A 17701-nucleotide genomic window follows, 5' to 3' on the forward strand; every position below is an offset into this window, starting at 1 on the left:
AAGGCCATTCTCACAGGAGTTAAGTGATATCTCACTGTGGGTTTAATTTGCATTTTCCTGGTGATTAGAAATGTTGAGCATTTTTTCATGTTTGTTGGCCGTTAGTCTGTTTGCTGTCATGATAGTTCCCTTGGCTGTGCAGAAGCTTTTTAATTTGATTAGTTCCCATTTATTTATTTTTGTTGTTACTGTGATTGCCTTTGGGGTCTTCTTTATAAATTCTTTACCTAGGCCAATGTCTATAAGAGTTGTTCCAACATTTTCTTCTAGAATTCTTACGGTTTCATGCCTTAGGTTTAACTCTGTTATCCACCGTGGGTTGATCTTTGTGAGAGGTGCAAGGTGTCTATCCTGCTTCAGTCTTCTGCATTTGGCTATCCAGTTTCCCCAATACCATTTATTGAATAGGGGTTCTTTTCCCCAGTGTGTGTTTCTGTCTGCTTTGTCAAAAATCAGATGGCTATATGAGGATGGCTTTATATCTGGGTTCTCAGTTCTGTTCCATTGGTCTATGTCTCTGTTGTTGTGCCAGTACCTTGCTGTTTTAGTTACTACAGCCTTGTAGTGTAGCTGAAGTCTGGTAAATTGATGCCTCCCAATTTGTTCTTTTGGATTAAGATTGCTTTTGCTCTATGAGTTCTTCTCTGGTTCCATATAAAGCGTAGAATTATTTTTCTAGATCTGTGAAAAATGATCTTCGTATTTTAATAGGGATTGCATGGAATCTTCAGATCACTTTGGATAGTATAGACATTTTAACAGCGTTGATTCTGCTGACCCATGAGCATGGTATGGTTTTCCACCTGTTTACATCCTCTGCTATTTCCTTCCTCAGTGTTTCATAGTTCTCCTTGTAGAGGTCTTTCACCTCCTTGGTTAAATATATTCCTAGGTATTTTATTTTCTTTGTTGCTATTGTGAAGGGTACTGAGCCTTTGATTTGGTTCTCAGTTTGACTGTTTTTGGCATATAGGAATGCTACTGATTTCTGCACATTAGTTTTGTAAGCTGAGACTTTGCTGAATTTGTTTATCAATTCCAGTAGTCTCATGGCAGAATCTTTGGAGTTTTCTAGATATAACATCATATCATCAGCAAAGAGTGATAATTTGACCTCTTCTGCCCCCATTGGATGCCCTTGATTTGCTTCTCTTGTCTGATTGCTCTGGCTGGGACTTCCAGCACTATGTTGAATAGAAGTGGAGAAAGTGGGCAACCTTGTCTGGTTCCAGTTCTAAGTAGGAATGCTTTCAGTTCTTCCCCATTCAGTATGATGTTGGCTGTGGGTTTGTCATATATGGCTTGTATCATTTTTAGGTAAGCCCCATCTATGCCTATATTGTTAAGCATTCTTATCATAAAAGGGTGTTGAATTTTGTCAAATGCTTTTTCTGAGTCTATTGATAGGATCATATCGTCTTTGTTTTTGCTTCTATTTATGTGGTGAATTACATTTATAGATTCGTATATGTTGAACCATCCCTGCATCTCTGGGATGAAGCCCACTTGGTCATGATGGATTATTTTTTTGATAAGCACATGAATTTGGTTTGCTAGGTTTTTGTTGAGAATCGAGTGTACATTTTATATGTGTATTGAGAGTTACATAATTTTTATTGGATGATTAACAATGAGCTATGAGCTAAATGTTTGTGTTCCCCAAAAATTCATATGATGAAATCCTAATACCAAAAATTATAGTATTAGAAGGTGGAGTCTTTGGGAGCTCTCATGATGGGAATGAGGGCCAATTGTAAAAGAGACCCCAGAGAGCTAAGTCGCCATTTTGCCCTGTGAGGACAGTGTAAAGGCACCATCTATGAAGAAATGGGCTCTCACCAGAAACCACATCTGCCTGAGCTTTGATCTTGGACCTCCCAGCCTCCAAAACTATGAGAAATAATTATTTATTGTTTATAAGCCACCCAATTCATGGCATTTTTTTATAGCAGCCTGAATGGACTGAGACACAATGCTACTGTGAAATTTTACATGCTATATAAATTGTTAAAATTGCTGTTATTTCTTATGTTAAACCCATAAAGGCAGCATGAATTGTGTTCAGTGGAAAGAATGCCTAATTGTTTCAGGAAAGAATATTAGAACACGCCATAGTGTTATAACTAAGTTCAATTATGCATCTAAAAATCAGGCCCTCTGTTTACTAACCAAATATCCTTTTTTTAGCCTGCGTGAGTTAGGCATATGTCCAATTCTTACAATAGTACAGGCACGTTAAATAATGAGCAGTTTTACACAAATGACAATTAAATTTGGACTGCCTATGAAGAAATATAATGTGTTATGAGTGAGAACAGAAGTAGGAAGTAACTTGGTCAGGGGGGTTAGAGAGGGCTTCCCTTAGAAAGTGACATTTTATTAGTAGTTTATGTTTGAATAAGGAGATGATTTGCTTAGTGGATAAGGGTGTTGGCATTGGAGAGTGGTATCAGTTTCCAGATCCGTGAAGTGACTTCATCCCCACATGTGCCTTGAGTAGACACTCCAAGCTTTGAGTTTAACACCCTGGGTGCCCTGGGTCAGTCCCGTGCTTCCACAGACACAGAACGCACAGACAGCAAGCTCATGTAGCAAGACGGACAATGAGTACTGTGAAAGGGGTGGAAATGGGGGTAGGGAGGCTGGCTTATTAGGAAACTAATAGGAGAATTGGAGATAAGGAGTAAAGATTGTTCCCATCCTACCTATAACCAGCCTAGAGTTAACAAAAACCATTGAGCACACTGAAACTTTGTAACAATATTGGGCACATGTAGAAATAATCCATGTAACCTATAATTTGCATAAATACATTTTATTCTATGATTACATGCCATGTCATAGAACATTTAATATTAACTTCATGAAGAAGAAGCAATTTAAAATAATAAACATATTTTGGAATGTAAATGTATAATCAGTGACCCTTGGTAACTTAAAAACAACCAACCAAAGTTGAGTATATTTTTTTCATTTTGTACGTAAGAAAATAGAAGCTTTCCACTGGTGGCAACAAAATTTATAATTTAATAGTTCTGTATAATAAGTAGCAGAGGTTTTATTTATTTAATTAATATTAATTTAAAAATTGGACAAGTAGATGAATGTGCAAAGATTATGAACAATTATTGTTAAACAAATAAGAACAACTTATAGAAACAAAGAAATAACATTTTATGTAATTTAATTGAAAAACATTGAAAAGCACATATCCAATATTGAGGAAATGCCACGAAAATAGGCATTCACAAATAACTGCTGGAAGAATTCTAATGGATACTGGGTGGCACTTGGGAAATGTTACCTTGGCATTATTCACTGACTATTCACTGAATATTCGGTTCTGTTAAAAATTTCTAAAGTTAGCAAATATTTACCAATAAGTTTTTTTTTTTTTTAATCCAAGGCAGGCAAAGCAAAAACCAAGCTCTTCAGAGTAAAAAGTAATTTAGCATGTGATTCAAAATCTAAACGTTGGAGCTTAGATTCCTGAATTTTAAAACAGCATATATTTCTAAAGCCTGTATTGTTATATTCATTTGCACAATGTACTTTGCAATGTGAAGAAATTACCTATATTCTTCACAGCTGCCATCCCCGAGAGCAGTAATAAAAATCACTAAGGAAACGGCCCCGTGCTTCTCCTGCAAACCTAGGGCTAGTTCTGAGGTTGCGTAAGCTTCTGCAAGGCACTTGGTCCTATTGGGTCTTAATTTTCTGATCAGGAAAATTCATAATCATATCCGCCTCCTTGTTCTATCGCATGAAATTCAATGCAAATATTTAAGGCATTAGGCAAACTTTAAAATACGTTATCATCATCTCTAAACTCATACTGAGCAAGCTACCTGGTATTTTTCTTGACGCAGGCAGCTGTGTTGGATCTCCCCATCTTCAAACCCACCTTAAAGTTGAATATTTGTGATAAGAAGTTTTATTTCTCTTTGTTACCTAAAACTACAAAGCTTGCCATGTCTTTGTTTCCATATAAGCAAGAGCTAGAAACTTAAAAGAAAAGGAAATAAGGAAATAAGGTAGGATAAATAAACTCACACTCGAATCCTCAGAACCTGTGAATGTTACCTGACATGGAAAAAGGTCTTTGCTGCAGTACTTAAAGATTTTAGCATGGAGAGATTATCCTGGATTGGCCAGGTGGGCGGGACAAAATGGCCAGGGTTCTTACTGCAGGTAGGAAAAAGAGCAAAGAGATTGTAGAAATGACAGTGGAAGCAAGTGATTGGGTGACACAAGGAAGGGGTCACCAACCAGGGAGTATAGGTGGCCTCCAGGAGTTTTAAAGAAGGCAGGGAAAGGATTTCTCCCCGAGAGCCTACAGAAGGAACCAGCTCTGACCACAGCTTGACTTTAGCCCACTGAAAATGATTTAGAACTTCTGACCTTTAAAATTGTAAAAGAAAATAAATTTTTTATGTTGTGTTAAGCCACAAAGTTTGTAGTACTTTATGACAGCAGCCATAGGACACTGATATAGAAAATAAAAAAAGGAGGGAGAGAGAGAAGAAGAAAGAGAAAAATAACATCATTCCAGCATCCTCTAAATCCAAGAATTATACATAGAAGCCATCAAAGAACTATTTCATGAACTTTTTGTCTACTGACCCACATGGATTATGCTGTAAATGTCAGCCTACATTTAAAATTGGTTGGAATGCTATTTTAAAGCGAACACTCCTGTCTACAAAAAAATAAAAATTAGCTGGGTATGGTGGTGCATGCCAGGAGTCCCAGGTACACGGAGGCTAAGACAGGAGGATTGCTTGAACCCAGGAGTTGAAGGTTGTAGTGAGCCGTCATTGCACCACTGCACTCTAGCCGGGGAGCCTGGGTGACAGTGCTAGACCCTGTCTCGAGAACAAAAACAAAAACAGTATTTTTTGAAGTGGTTTCTATGAAAATGGATTTCAAAACCCAATATGAGGTTAAAAAAAAAAAAGAAAAAGAAAAAAAAAGAAAACATTTTCAGAGTTTCAGAGAGCAAATGGAAATGATTTCTTGTTGGCATTAAAATGGGTTAAAATTCAAATGTCAATTTTAGCTCATAAAAATATTTAAATAAAATTTGTTTTGTAAAAAGTTTTTCATTACGTTGATGGGTCTATACTGAAAAGCATAAAAATGTTGTCATCAAAACAATGCAATGTGCCTGTGGGTTATTTAACATTAACACAAATTATATCTTTATTAGACTTTACTAGTTTTCTTGGATACTAATGCTAGTTTTTTGTCATAGTATTTCCTTCTCCTTTTTTCTTCTTGCTAGTATTGCTTTTAGTAGTCAAACTGCATGCAATGTTAATAAGTTTGGTATGCAAGTATATAAATCTTTATTAGTACAATGAAATGTGCACTCTAAGGCAGAACAGTCTGACATGAAAACAACTTCTTTTTGTTAATTTGAAAATATTTGATGGCATTTTTCTTATTCTTTCATAAGATGTCCTCCCCACACTCAAGGACTATTTTAACTCAGACCCTTTTAAAGCACCTCCTTTCCTGGCATCACCGTAGAGCAGATCAGTGTTGCCGTGTAGTGTCGGAGGAAAAGGGAATGGTCCTCAGTTTCTAGGTCAGGGTAAAATTTCTGCACTCTAGCACACTGTTCTCATAATTGGAATAACTTAATTAGAAGCTTACTGAGCTCTTTGTCTCTGATAACCTATGTAACATCACTTAATCTCTTTTCTTTTCTTAAATGGAAAAGAAAACTGTCTAAAATCAGTCTAGAATGATTTCATCTTAATCTTTTTTAGTACTTTATTTTCCTCATTTTAATTCTTCACATAGGCATTAATGCCAAGATTTTACAACCCTCTGATTTATCTAGGGTGTCTCTCTCTATGCATAGATCATCATGATCTTAGTTATCTTTTATTGCATTTAATTACGTGCCAAACATTCTGCTCCAGGCTTCACATGCATAACTTACCAACAGGTAAGTTGTTTGTTTGTTTGTTTGTTTGTTTTTTGAATCTTTATTTTACAGGTGAGAAGATGGGGGCTGAGAAGGTTGCTAACAAGCGTGCTCGGGGTTATGTGGTTCCTGAGTAAGATGCAGAATTCAAACCAGCCACCTGCCTGATGACAGCAAGATTCTGCTGCTGCAGTTCCCATTGTGACCTGGCGGGTAGGCAGAAGGGAAGGAAAAGTGCAACCAGGAAAGAGAGACCCTGGGAAAGGGTAAAAGGGAAGTGGCAGAGAGGAAGGGTCACACTGCGGAATCACCCCCTGGGACAGAACGTGAGCAGCAGCGGAGATGCGCTAAGCAACCAAGTCTCTGTGCACTTTTCTTTTACTCTTTGTTCTTAAACCTACAGGTACCCAAATGCTGCAGTATTCTTAAAAAACAAGTTCCTTGTTTGGAGGCGCTTTCTAGGGCCCCTTAATATGTTGTGTTACTAGCAGCTCAGAAACAATAATTATTCAGGGAGAAAATAATACAGACCAAGTTTGTTATTTGTTTAATTTTTTTTCAGATCACATTAATCTATGTAAAGAACAAAAAGAAGCAAAATTAACTTTTTCTTGGAAGCCCAGATAATTGTTACCCTTAAAGAGAGGTAGAAACAGGAAGGGGATAGGAAGACAGCTTCTAACATTCTGGTTAATCTAAGATGCATTCTTTTTTTTTTTTTTTTTTTTTTTTCAGAATATTACAAGGGTACAAAGAATTTGGTTACATGAATTGCCTTTGCACCACTGGAGTCAGAGCTACAATCGTGCCCATCCCCCAGGCAGTGAGTACCACACCCATTAGGAGTGAATTTACCCGTCCCCCTCCTACCCCCCCACCTGTCCAACACCCGATGAACACATACTTCTATATGTGCACATTAGTGTTGATCAATCAGTACCAATTTAATGGTGAGTGTATGTAGTGTTTGTTTTTCCATCCTTGTGATACTTAGAAGAATGGGCTCCAGATCCATCCAGGATAATACAAGAGATATTAGTTCACCATTTTTTTATGGCTGAGTAGTACCCCATGGTATACATATACCACATTTTAGTCCACAGAATCTATTATTTCTTACAACCTCATGTGAACCTACAATTATCTTAAAATAAGAAATTTTAAATAAAAATTTTAATAAAAACTCTCAATGTTGCTATTTTTATTTCTGTAAATTATTTGAACAGTGATGAAAATATTAAAAAGGTTAAAATTTAAAAATAAAATGGATTTGCCGGATCCAGGTGGTAAATAGCAATGATTATTTTTCCTGGTCTACTGAGAGATCAAAAATGAAATTAGCATGTCCAATCTGAAGCAAGCCCACAGTGCTTTCATTTCACGACCTGTATCTTTACAACCTTGGAAAGGTATCTAGAGAAGCAGTTTAATTTTCTCTGATGTCATTAGTTCAAGCTGTTATATTTTGCTTGTATAGACTTTTCATTATAAATGTTGTGAGATATTTTTGTCACTTCTTAGGACTGCAATCGAAGACTGTAGAATGAAGCACTTTTCTAAATGATAATCTACAAAGAGGAGAGTATGTATTATTGTAAATTATGAATAATGATTCCCATATCAATGACTGACAAGGATGTTATTTGAATATTGCTTTTTAGAAAATTAAATTACTCATTTTTCATGGATTTGTTACCCAGAGGCACATATGAATCAGGATTTCTTTGTACAAGTTATGCAAATACTCTTTAGAGTGTGTGGGCTATTATGTTTCCAGTCATAAAGTTGCCTTCAGGCCTCAGGCCCATCATCTTGCATGGAAAATTGTCTTGTGATTTACAGAAGGGATGGCATCTGTCTCTGTGCCTAAAACCTAAGGGGAAGTGTCTATGTTGAATAATAAAATACATTTACATTATTTAAAGCCAGAAAATTTCCCAGTGTAGTACTTCCCATCGTCTGAGACTATTTTTCATTTTTTATTTAAATGCAAATTCTATAGCGTTAACCTGAATGTGGAGTCACGTGATTCTATTCTTTGCCACGTCTGGACACAGTGATTCATAGAACTGGATTCTGTAAATCAACTCAAAGATCAAAATGTGATGCGAAACTCGTATGTGACAGAAAGGAGAGCTGAGAGTGAAGACCGTTGTAACCTGCTCAAGGCCTTGGGGCAGGCAGAGTAGGAGCAGGGCAGGAAGAGAACCAGACCATGAAGAAATGATCCATTTTATGTTATTAGTATGATGCACTGCAGAAATTTTATACCTCTTTATGTCTTGAACCTAAAGAGGGAAACTTGATGCCTGTCTTCTCACTATTAATTTAGTTTTTATTTCATTTGAGAAGATTTCCTAGAAGCCCATGAGAGTACATCAGATTCTTCTCTGATGTGTTTCTACAGGGCACTTGTGAGGAAGTGGAGTAGGCTGCTTTGCTCCCCTTCGCGCTCTTCATCAGACACGTCTTTGAGGGAGATTTTGAAACTACTGACCCGTATTATGAAGAAAGAAAAGAGCATACTAAAATTCAGTCTTAAGTAAGGCAATGAACATGTATTCTGTCAATAGATAGCTTTAAAATAATATAGGTTAATATAGGCTTTGATAGCTGGGAATTCAGAGCATGGTCCATTTCTTTTTAGGGGCCTGTCCAAGGACTACGGTAGGACTCAGCAACTTGTCAAAAGTGTGCAAACAGTTGCAGAGCTTCATTCTTTCTTGTGTTTGTAGGTCTGCAGGAGACACAGGAGAAAAAATAACAAGGTTCCAGTTGAGAGGGTGATGTAGAAGGTGCCTCATCCTTCCCAAAGATCTGAAATAGATACTTAAAACTAGGAAGTTGCTTGCATTATTAATCTTCTCCATTGAAGTGCTATTCTGTGATATAAGATAACTGATTGCATTGTATTTATTATTTAACAAATGTTTTTCTCTCACATCCAAGAATTATTTAAATCCAGAGAATTATGTAAATTGATTTTGTACTCATAGCACACAAAGTAAAAGCTGATTCACAGGGAAAGGTTTGTGTTATTTGCTAAATAAAGAAACACTTAAAGAGGTTCAAAATAACTAAACCTGTCATACCTTGGAGTGAATACATGTTATTCAATTAATATTTTGTTGAAGAATTAATATAATACATTATATGATAATGCTTTGCTAACAAAATAGATTCTTTTATTGACATTCAACTAAGAAAGGAAGAATAACATTGAAGCATAGGGCAAACTTAGCTTAAATATTAGAGAAACATGACTGATGCAAGAGAGGAGAACATAGGGCAAAGGAAAGGGTAAAAGAAAAATGGATTAGTTACAAACTTTGAAACCGTATCGGTAGCCCCAACTTGTAGGGCTGTCATCTGAAAAGCCAAATGTTGATAATATCTTGCCAAGGCAGTACAGCAAAGTCCAAGCCTTGCCTCAGGAATGTTACTAACTAGTTAAGGAAACACAGTGCTTTTATAAAAAATACATGCCAATGAAGGTTACAGAGCGGGAAACACTAACAGTGGGGTTGAGAGCATTTATGCTGCAGAGAAATGAAAGCATTAGGGAGGATAAGATCTAAACATTGCCTCCTCAAATAATGTCAAAATTCATTGGGTCATTCATTCATGAATCACCATTTATTGAGCATGTACTGTCAAATACTGAATGTATTATACAATAATGCATTTGCATGTTTCTCATCCTTCAGAAACTCAGAGTGGATGGAGACAGATGTTTGAAAAACTGTAACAGACTGCTGCAGCACAGGGAGGTAGGTGTCGGTCAGAGAAAGCATAGACTGCTAAAAGAACAAGATATAGTAGCCTGTGCAACCCAGGATTGGGGGAAATGCCAAGTTTTTCCAGAGGAAGGGGCATCTACATTGGAAGTACATTTATGAGTAAAAGTAATCCCAGAGAAATAATTGAACAGAAAGTGTTCTACAAAGAACCAAGTTTATAAACAAAAGCCCAGAGAATAAGGAGAGAGCATAGATCACTTGAAGAATTGTAAGAAATTCAGTATGACCTATATGTATTATGTTACTTATTTTTTGATGACAAATATGTTCGAAATAGATAGAAGATGGATAGACAGATGACAAATGATAATGATAAAGACAGATAGATGATAGACAACAGAGATAATAGATAATAAGTCGATATTATCTCCATTATACAGTTGAGGAAAATGAGATTTAGAGAAATTTAAACTAAGTTCTCAAGGCGTGTGGAAAGCGTCAGAGCTAGGATTTTAACTATGGTCATTTAGATTTAGAAAACCTGAGTTCCTAACAATGCTACTGCCTCCCAAACATGGACCAAAATCTTCATAATGTAACATTCATTCTTAACCATTTAAATCATTTCTGGGTACTATATGGGCAAAGATGGTCAAAATGCAAAATAAACTCATGTGACTTAGAAAATGAAATTTTAATTACATTTGTGTAAACAATATTTAATACCTAAATGTAAACTTATATATACATACTTATGTTCTATATATTTTTAAAATACCCATGCATATCATCCAAGAAAAAGCCAAACATTTTTGAAGAGCAGGTGATGTATAACGAAGGAAGAAAAAGATTTATCCCATAAACAAATAGATAGATCACAGTCTTAAAAGCAACATAGCATGTGTTTTAATGCAGTGAAGTAAATCTACTTAGTTCTTTGGTAAATAACACATTTCATAACCTGAATTCCTCCTCAGAAAATCACTGAAGGCAATATAATTTAGACCTAGTTTTTCCACAATACTTACTGAAGGCAATATAATTTAGACCTAGTTTTTCCACAATAAATAACTTTAAATTGTACAAAGCATTAAAATATTAAATCTAATTAAGTAATGACACATTTACAAATGTTCCGTAATACTACAATGAGTTTCAGAAGCCTGGCTTTTGTTCATATCTTTGAGTGCTTATTCTTTATACAAATCACAACTAACTAGATTTCAAGAAAAACATTTGATGGTGTGATTTATGCAAATGACTTGATTTAGTTTCAATTAAGTTGCTTCAGCAATTTAAACAGCTAATTTGATTAGCAGAAAATGTTTTCCTTCACTAGGATTTATGAAAACTTTAAATCAGTTCCCTATTGTAAAATGACTTTACTAATTCATAGAATACCTTGTGGTATTTCTTCACTTTCAACAAGATTCATTTTTTGTGTGCTTTAGACACAAGTCATGTTATTACGTGATTAAAGCTCTTGACATTTTCTCTATATATTACACAGTTTAAAAAACAACGCGGTACAATAGATTATAGCGATAAAATCGTAATGCATGACATAAGAGCTTTCACCTTTGAACAACTGAATTTGACTTATGATGTCTGAAATAAAAGAAAAAAGAAAATTTTTTAATGAAATTATGGATCATATTTATGCTTAAGCAACATTTTTGGTGATTATTGGTGGTCTTTTTAAAATAAAAATGGACAGAAGAAGAACTCTATGTAAACTTGTCTTCCATTTTCTCTCATGTATTGAATATACAGGATAAAAACTGGCACACAAATCAAAATGTATAGTTTTTCTTTTTTTTTTTTTTCCGGACAATGGGATAATCAGACCTTTCGTTGAAGAGTGTGGTTGGCATCAGCAAGGTTTTGATCCCTGATTCCCAGTCCAGATTTTCGGTTCTGTGCTGCAGGTATATAATAAAGACCATGAGAAAAGAGCAGACTCCAAACAATTTTATGAATGACTAAGTACAGCATCTTGAAAGTGATTTTAATATAAGTTCAAAATTATTTTTGGAAGGGTGTTTTATCAATTGCTTTAAGGCAATAAATTATTATTTTCTCTTCTGCTCCACCTGTATTTGCTTATGCTCTTTGTTATGATTTTGTTTTTAATGGGGGGCAATGTCATAACTTTCTCCCCATCAGCCTCATGAAGGCTCATTCCCAGTCTTGTCAGTTCTGTGAAATGTGCCGTGTCTGAGATCCACACAACTGCACTTTTACGAGTCACTAAGTAGTAAAGAGTGAAGTGAGGAAAATAAGCACATGGACAGGAAATAAATGCAGGGAGAGGAGAGATTTCTTATTAGAAAAACCCAGAGGGGTGTTTGAAGACATGACCCTACCAGATAAATGACTCTCTGGCTCCTCCTTGAAGTCTTCATCTCTGTCATGTAAAATCTACCCAGCTAGTTGAAATAAAGCACAGAAAAACTGCCTGGTGGATTTTTGCCAGCACTTTAAGATTTATGATTTAAAAGGTAAGTATACTAGCATATAGGTTGATTCTTTAGGCATCTACTCTACCTTTTAATAACCACATTTCCTGATTTTGTTGAAAATGTCTTGAAATGTCACTAAAGTCATTTGGCTAATTCACATATTTTTTATATAATCCTGGCCGTATTTCTGCTAGGAGTTTTAACATGAGCTCTACTTGACCTATAAAGCAGTGATGCCATATGTACTTCTTTTTGTTTTTGTTCTATTTTTTTCCTAGAGGATGATTATAATAAATTGTACAAGGTATAGCATAGCATAAATAATAGATGTTTTTTATTTCATATTATTTAACAATCTATAAAACATGCAATTCTGCTGTGTATGTATATGTGTTTGTGTGTATACTGTAACTTTACAGTTGAGAAATCTTGCAGACAGCCCCCTAAACAGGTGATCAAAGTAATATCACCATTTTAAGACAAATCAACATCAAAGACTCCTGAAATAAGGCACTGAGAAGAGTCATATAGTGTGTGTGTGTATATATGTGTACATATTTTTTATATATAGCTGATTTCAACTCATAACTCCTACTTTTACTTCTCCAGGAGATAGCAGGTTAATTTAAAAAAAAAAACAAATTTGGGAGACTATACCTGTATAATTTTCAGCAACTGGTGTATGACTGTAGAAGGCTTCTTGTTAAAATGGTTGCAATTATTCATTTTCACTCTTTAGCAATGTGACCAATCTCTATACTCACAAACTAGAAAACCTAAAGGAAATGTATAAATTCCTGGAAATGCACAACCTCTCAAGACTGAATGAAGAATACATAGAAATCCTGAACAGACCATGACGCAGTAATAAAACCAAACAAAATGAAACAAAACAAACAAACAAAAAACTCCCCCCAAAAAACCAAAAAAGCCTTGGACCAGATGAATTCACAGTTAGTTTCTATCACACTTCCAAAGAACAATTGGCATTTATCTTACAGAAATTATTCCATAGCATCAAAAAGGAGGGAAGCCTCCCTAACTCATTCCATGAAGCCAGTATGTCCTCGATACCAAAGCCAGGAAAAGACACAACAAAAAAAGAAAACCACAGACCAATATCACTTATGAACATTGACACAGTATCCTCAACAACATACTAGGAAACTGAATTCAAAAGCACATCAAAAAGATAATTCACCATGATCAAGTGGGTTTCATCAAAGGAATACAAGGACAGTTCAACATATGCAAATTAACAAATGCAATTTACCACAAAAACAGAAGTAAAAACAAATACTATGTGCTCATCTCAGTAGATGCAGGAAAAGCATTCAGTAACACCCAGCACCCTTTTGTAATAAAAAAAAAAAACCCTTAATAAACTAGGCATGGAAGGAACATACCTCAAAATTATAAAAGCCATATAGGCCAAACCCACAACTAACATCATACTGAATTGGGGAAAAGTTGAAAGCATTCACCCTAACAACTGTCACCACTTCTATTCAACATAGTACTAGAAGTTGTAGCAAGAGCAATCAGGAAAAGAAAGAAAATGCATCCAAACTGGGAAAGAAGGAGTCAAACTATCCCTGTTTTCTGATGATGTGGTCTTGTATCTAGAAAACCCTAAAGACTGCACCAAAAGACTCCTGGAATTGATAAATAAATTCAGTAAAGTCTCAGACTGCAAAATCAATGTGCACAAATCAGTAGTATTTCTCTATACTATTAACAGGAAAACTGAGAGTCAAATCAAGGAGTCAATACCATTATAATAGCTACAAAGAAAATAAAATACTTAGAAATATATTTAATCAAGGAGGTGAAATATATCTACAAGGAGAACTACAGTCAATTGGGATTGGTGCTGGTATCCCTATTTAAAACAGCTCAAATAACCTGACTGAGTTCACTTGAAGTGTGGCAGAGGCAATATTTGAGCTACAACTATTATTACTCTTTCCCCCTGGGTTCATTTGTTTATCTTTTAAGTTTTAAATTATTATTCATTTTTCCTTAACAAACAAAACTTTTATATATTTATGATGTATAACATGATGTTTTGAAGTATGTACACATCGTGGAATGGCTAAATTAAGCTAATTACCATAAGCATTACCTCACATACTTATCAATTTTTTTGTGATGAGAACACTTAAAATCTACTCTCTTAGCAACTTTCAAATATATGATACTTTTTAAAATTATTATAGGTACATAATAGTTGTATATCTTTATAGGGTGCTTGTAATGTTTTGATACAGGCATATTATTGGCTACATGTTGTATAGTATAGCCCTTGAACTACTTTGTTCTAATTGAAATTTTGTATCCTTTGACCAACATCTCTCCAATCCCCTTTTCCCCACGGGCCCTGGTGACCACTGTCGTACTCTTTGCTTCTATGAGTTTGAACTTTTAGATGCTATCGTGGAGCAAAGGTGGGGTTAGGACTGAAATGAGCCAGCGTGCTTATGGAGGTTATGGAGCCAAGAGCAAATGTTACAGGTTGTGCTCACCTTTGCTTTGAAAAAAAAAAAAGAAAAAAGTTTGTGTATCTGGTAGTGTCTGTATCCATCACATCTTTATTATTCCCTTATGACTTAATACAGTATTTTTTGAAAGATTCATTTTCTTTAAGCTCTGCAAAGAAATGCCAACAAGAGGACACATATGGATAGTTGACCAAGTACAATAATATTATCAATAGTAATGCTAATAGCTAGGAATTCTTGGGACTTCACTATATAAAAACCATGACTCAAGAGCATGATATGCATTATTTAATGTAATAGGCCAAATGGAACTCCGAAGCATGTACTATTATTCTAGTAGATACCGTAGATTGGCTGGTTCAACATCTATGCTGATTTCCTTCTGGTATGCTTTCTTTGGGAAGCTAAAATATTACCTTTTTGAAGCTACCTTGAAATAAGTTTTCTTGATCTTTTTGAGTTTGGCAATTTGATGTGTTTGCAAATGATTAGAGTCTGGAACTAAATGACATGGGGAGAAAGGCATTGATTTTGATGGCACATGTGTTCACGTGGTTCTGTGAGCAAAAGCTTCCTGGTTCCATGGTTTACGAAAGCTGTGTATCGATTTTCCACACAATGGGAGAAGCAGTGAGATTCTGAGCCCTGACTTGCTCCTGAAAGTTCAACCAAGAGCTGGTTCCTTTGTTCATCCAGTAGATTTTATAAGCACCTAAAATCTTACTGCTTAAACTAGCTAGAGGTTTTCTTTTGTTTTTAACAGAAACCCCAAAGATATACTTATTATTGCTTTTGTGCAGAAGATGAAAATGAGACTTAGAGAGCTCAAGGAAATTGCCTAAGAGCATTTCACGAGCACAGTATCCTATAAGAGACATATTGTGGCGGTAAGATTAATGGTAGCCACAGGGCACATTCAATCATCCTGCAGGTCCTACCTTTCATGTCACTTAGCAGCACGATGCAACCGGGCCTGGGGGTTTCCAAGAGACAAGGTCAGATTGGGACAGATGCAACTCTCATAAACCTTAAAACGAAACTTATCCTCATAAGATTAGCTTAAACTCTCTTCATGAAAGAAACACTTGGCAACCGACTGGGATTGAATACAGGTATATAAAAAGGGAAACAATCTCTCAAATTCTGAGAATGGTCTCCAGATGGAGACCCTCCCAGTTGGCGGGTCATCTGACCCCTGTCCACATGTGGCCCGTGCTGCTGGCCTGCTCCTGTGCCCATCTTGCAGGACAGTGCCGGAATGCACTGCTTGCACATCAGATGGTGCCCAAGACCCGTCTTCGGCATGATTTGGACCAAACTGGAGAAGCTGCTCCTGGGGAAGCTCGTTAACCAGGACCACCCAAGACCCCCACACCCCTCCCTCCCACCAACTGGTGAATACTAGAGCCAGGAACACAAATATATCTGCCTGCAGAACCCAGGCAAAACCTCTGCCCCATATCCCTTTTAATCAAGGTGTATAGAGAGCGGCATATTCCTAATGATTGCCATTCTGAAGTCAGCGGTGTTAAGGCAAACAGTTGTGAGAGCACAGTTGTGAGCCACAGAAAAGTAGTGTTGAAATATTGGACAGCTAAATCTTTGCAACTGGAAAATTTCTTTCCAAAATCAATCTTGTATGATTCCAAAATCTGACTTATTAGTAAGTAGAGTTTTCTATTACATAGTTGTACTCCTCACTTGGGACTGCGTTATGGTTTGGACATTTTTCTTAACACATGATGATAAAAATTCAATAGCTTTTACAGTCTCCTTCTTTGATTTTTTTCTTTACTGGAAGAAGGCTGCTGACACAAGTCAAGGTTAGTGTATTTATTGAAACTCTCCTGAGATGGAGAAAGTTTGGGGAATGTCAAGTGATTTAAACTTGATAAAATGTGGAGTTCAAAATACAAACTCCAGTCCTTACTTTATCATTTACAAGACACGTAACCTAAGCTATCACTTAATTTCTTCAAGAGTGAGTTTTCTTTACATGTAAAAATGGCGTAATTGTGTTATAGGCCCCAGGGGTGAGATGCAAATCATATAAGGTAATATATAAGCAAGTCCTTTGTAAATTACAAGTCCTTATCCATGTGCTCACTCTCATCAATCAATAGTAAAGAGTATAAGGAGGTATAGAATTCTCAATTTAAAATCATCTTTCCTTGCTGTATTCTTATAAAAGGATACTTGCTAAATTCTTTCATTTCCTTCAGATATAATTTAGTGTACTCATATACATTGTAGGCTGGTGATTTTAAATGTGTTCAGAATACTGAAGACCTGTCAATTGTCAAATGTGGAGCAGTACATACAAAAATGAATACAATTCATCTTAGTTCATTCCAGCTGCTATAACGAATACCATAAACTGAGCAGCTTACAGACAACAGAAATGTATTCCTCACAGTTCTAGAGGCTGGGAAGTCTAGGATCAAGGTGCCGGCAGATTCTGTCTGACGAGGATGTGCTTCCTGGTGCGGATTGTGCTTTCCTGATGTGCCCCCCAAGACTGAAGGAGACAAAGCAGCTCTCTGTGGCCTTGTTTCTAAGGGCACTAAATCCATTCATGAAGGTTCTGCCCTCATGACCTAATCACCTCCCAAAGCCCCACCTCCTAATACTACCACCTTGGAGGTTAGGTTTCAACATATGAATTTTGTGAGGGCGTAAACATTCAGATCATAGCACCATTCAATATATGAGGCAAAAAGAAAAAGAAAAAAAATAAGCCTATGCAAATAGAATTATACTGTAATTCAGAAAGCTGTCAATGAATATGCAAGAAGCTCTCTGACTGTGTAAAATATTATTGGCAGTTTCTTCAGTCCAAATATAGTGACACAATCATCAAGTTATTGTTCATGAGTTAGGTTCTGTACTGTTAACATTTAAGAAAAAAATGGCTGTTGTTACTTTCAATTCATTGTACATCAGAAATAAATTGGATTGAATCAATACATGAGCAGACAAGTCTTTTTGTCTGAATGTGTTAGTTGAAACAAACAGGACAATTATGTAAAAAGGCATTCAAGAGAAGCGTAATGATTTCCATGT

The sequence above is a fragment of the Lemur catta genome, chromosome 19 (assembly GCF_020740605.2).
Source record: "Lemur catta isolate mLemCat1 chromosome 19, mLemCat1.pri, whole genome shotgun sequence".
NCBI classification, from domain to species: Eukaryota; Metazoa; Chordata; class Mammalia; order Primates; family Lemuridae; genus Lemur; species Lemur catta.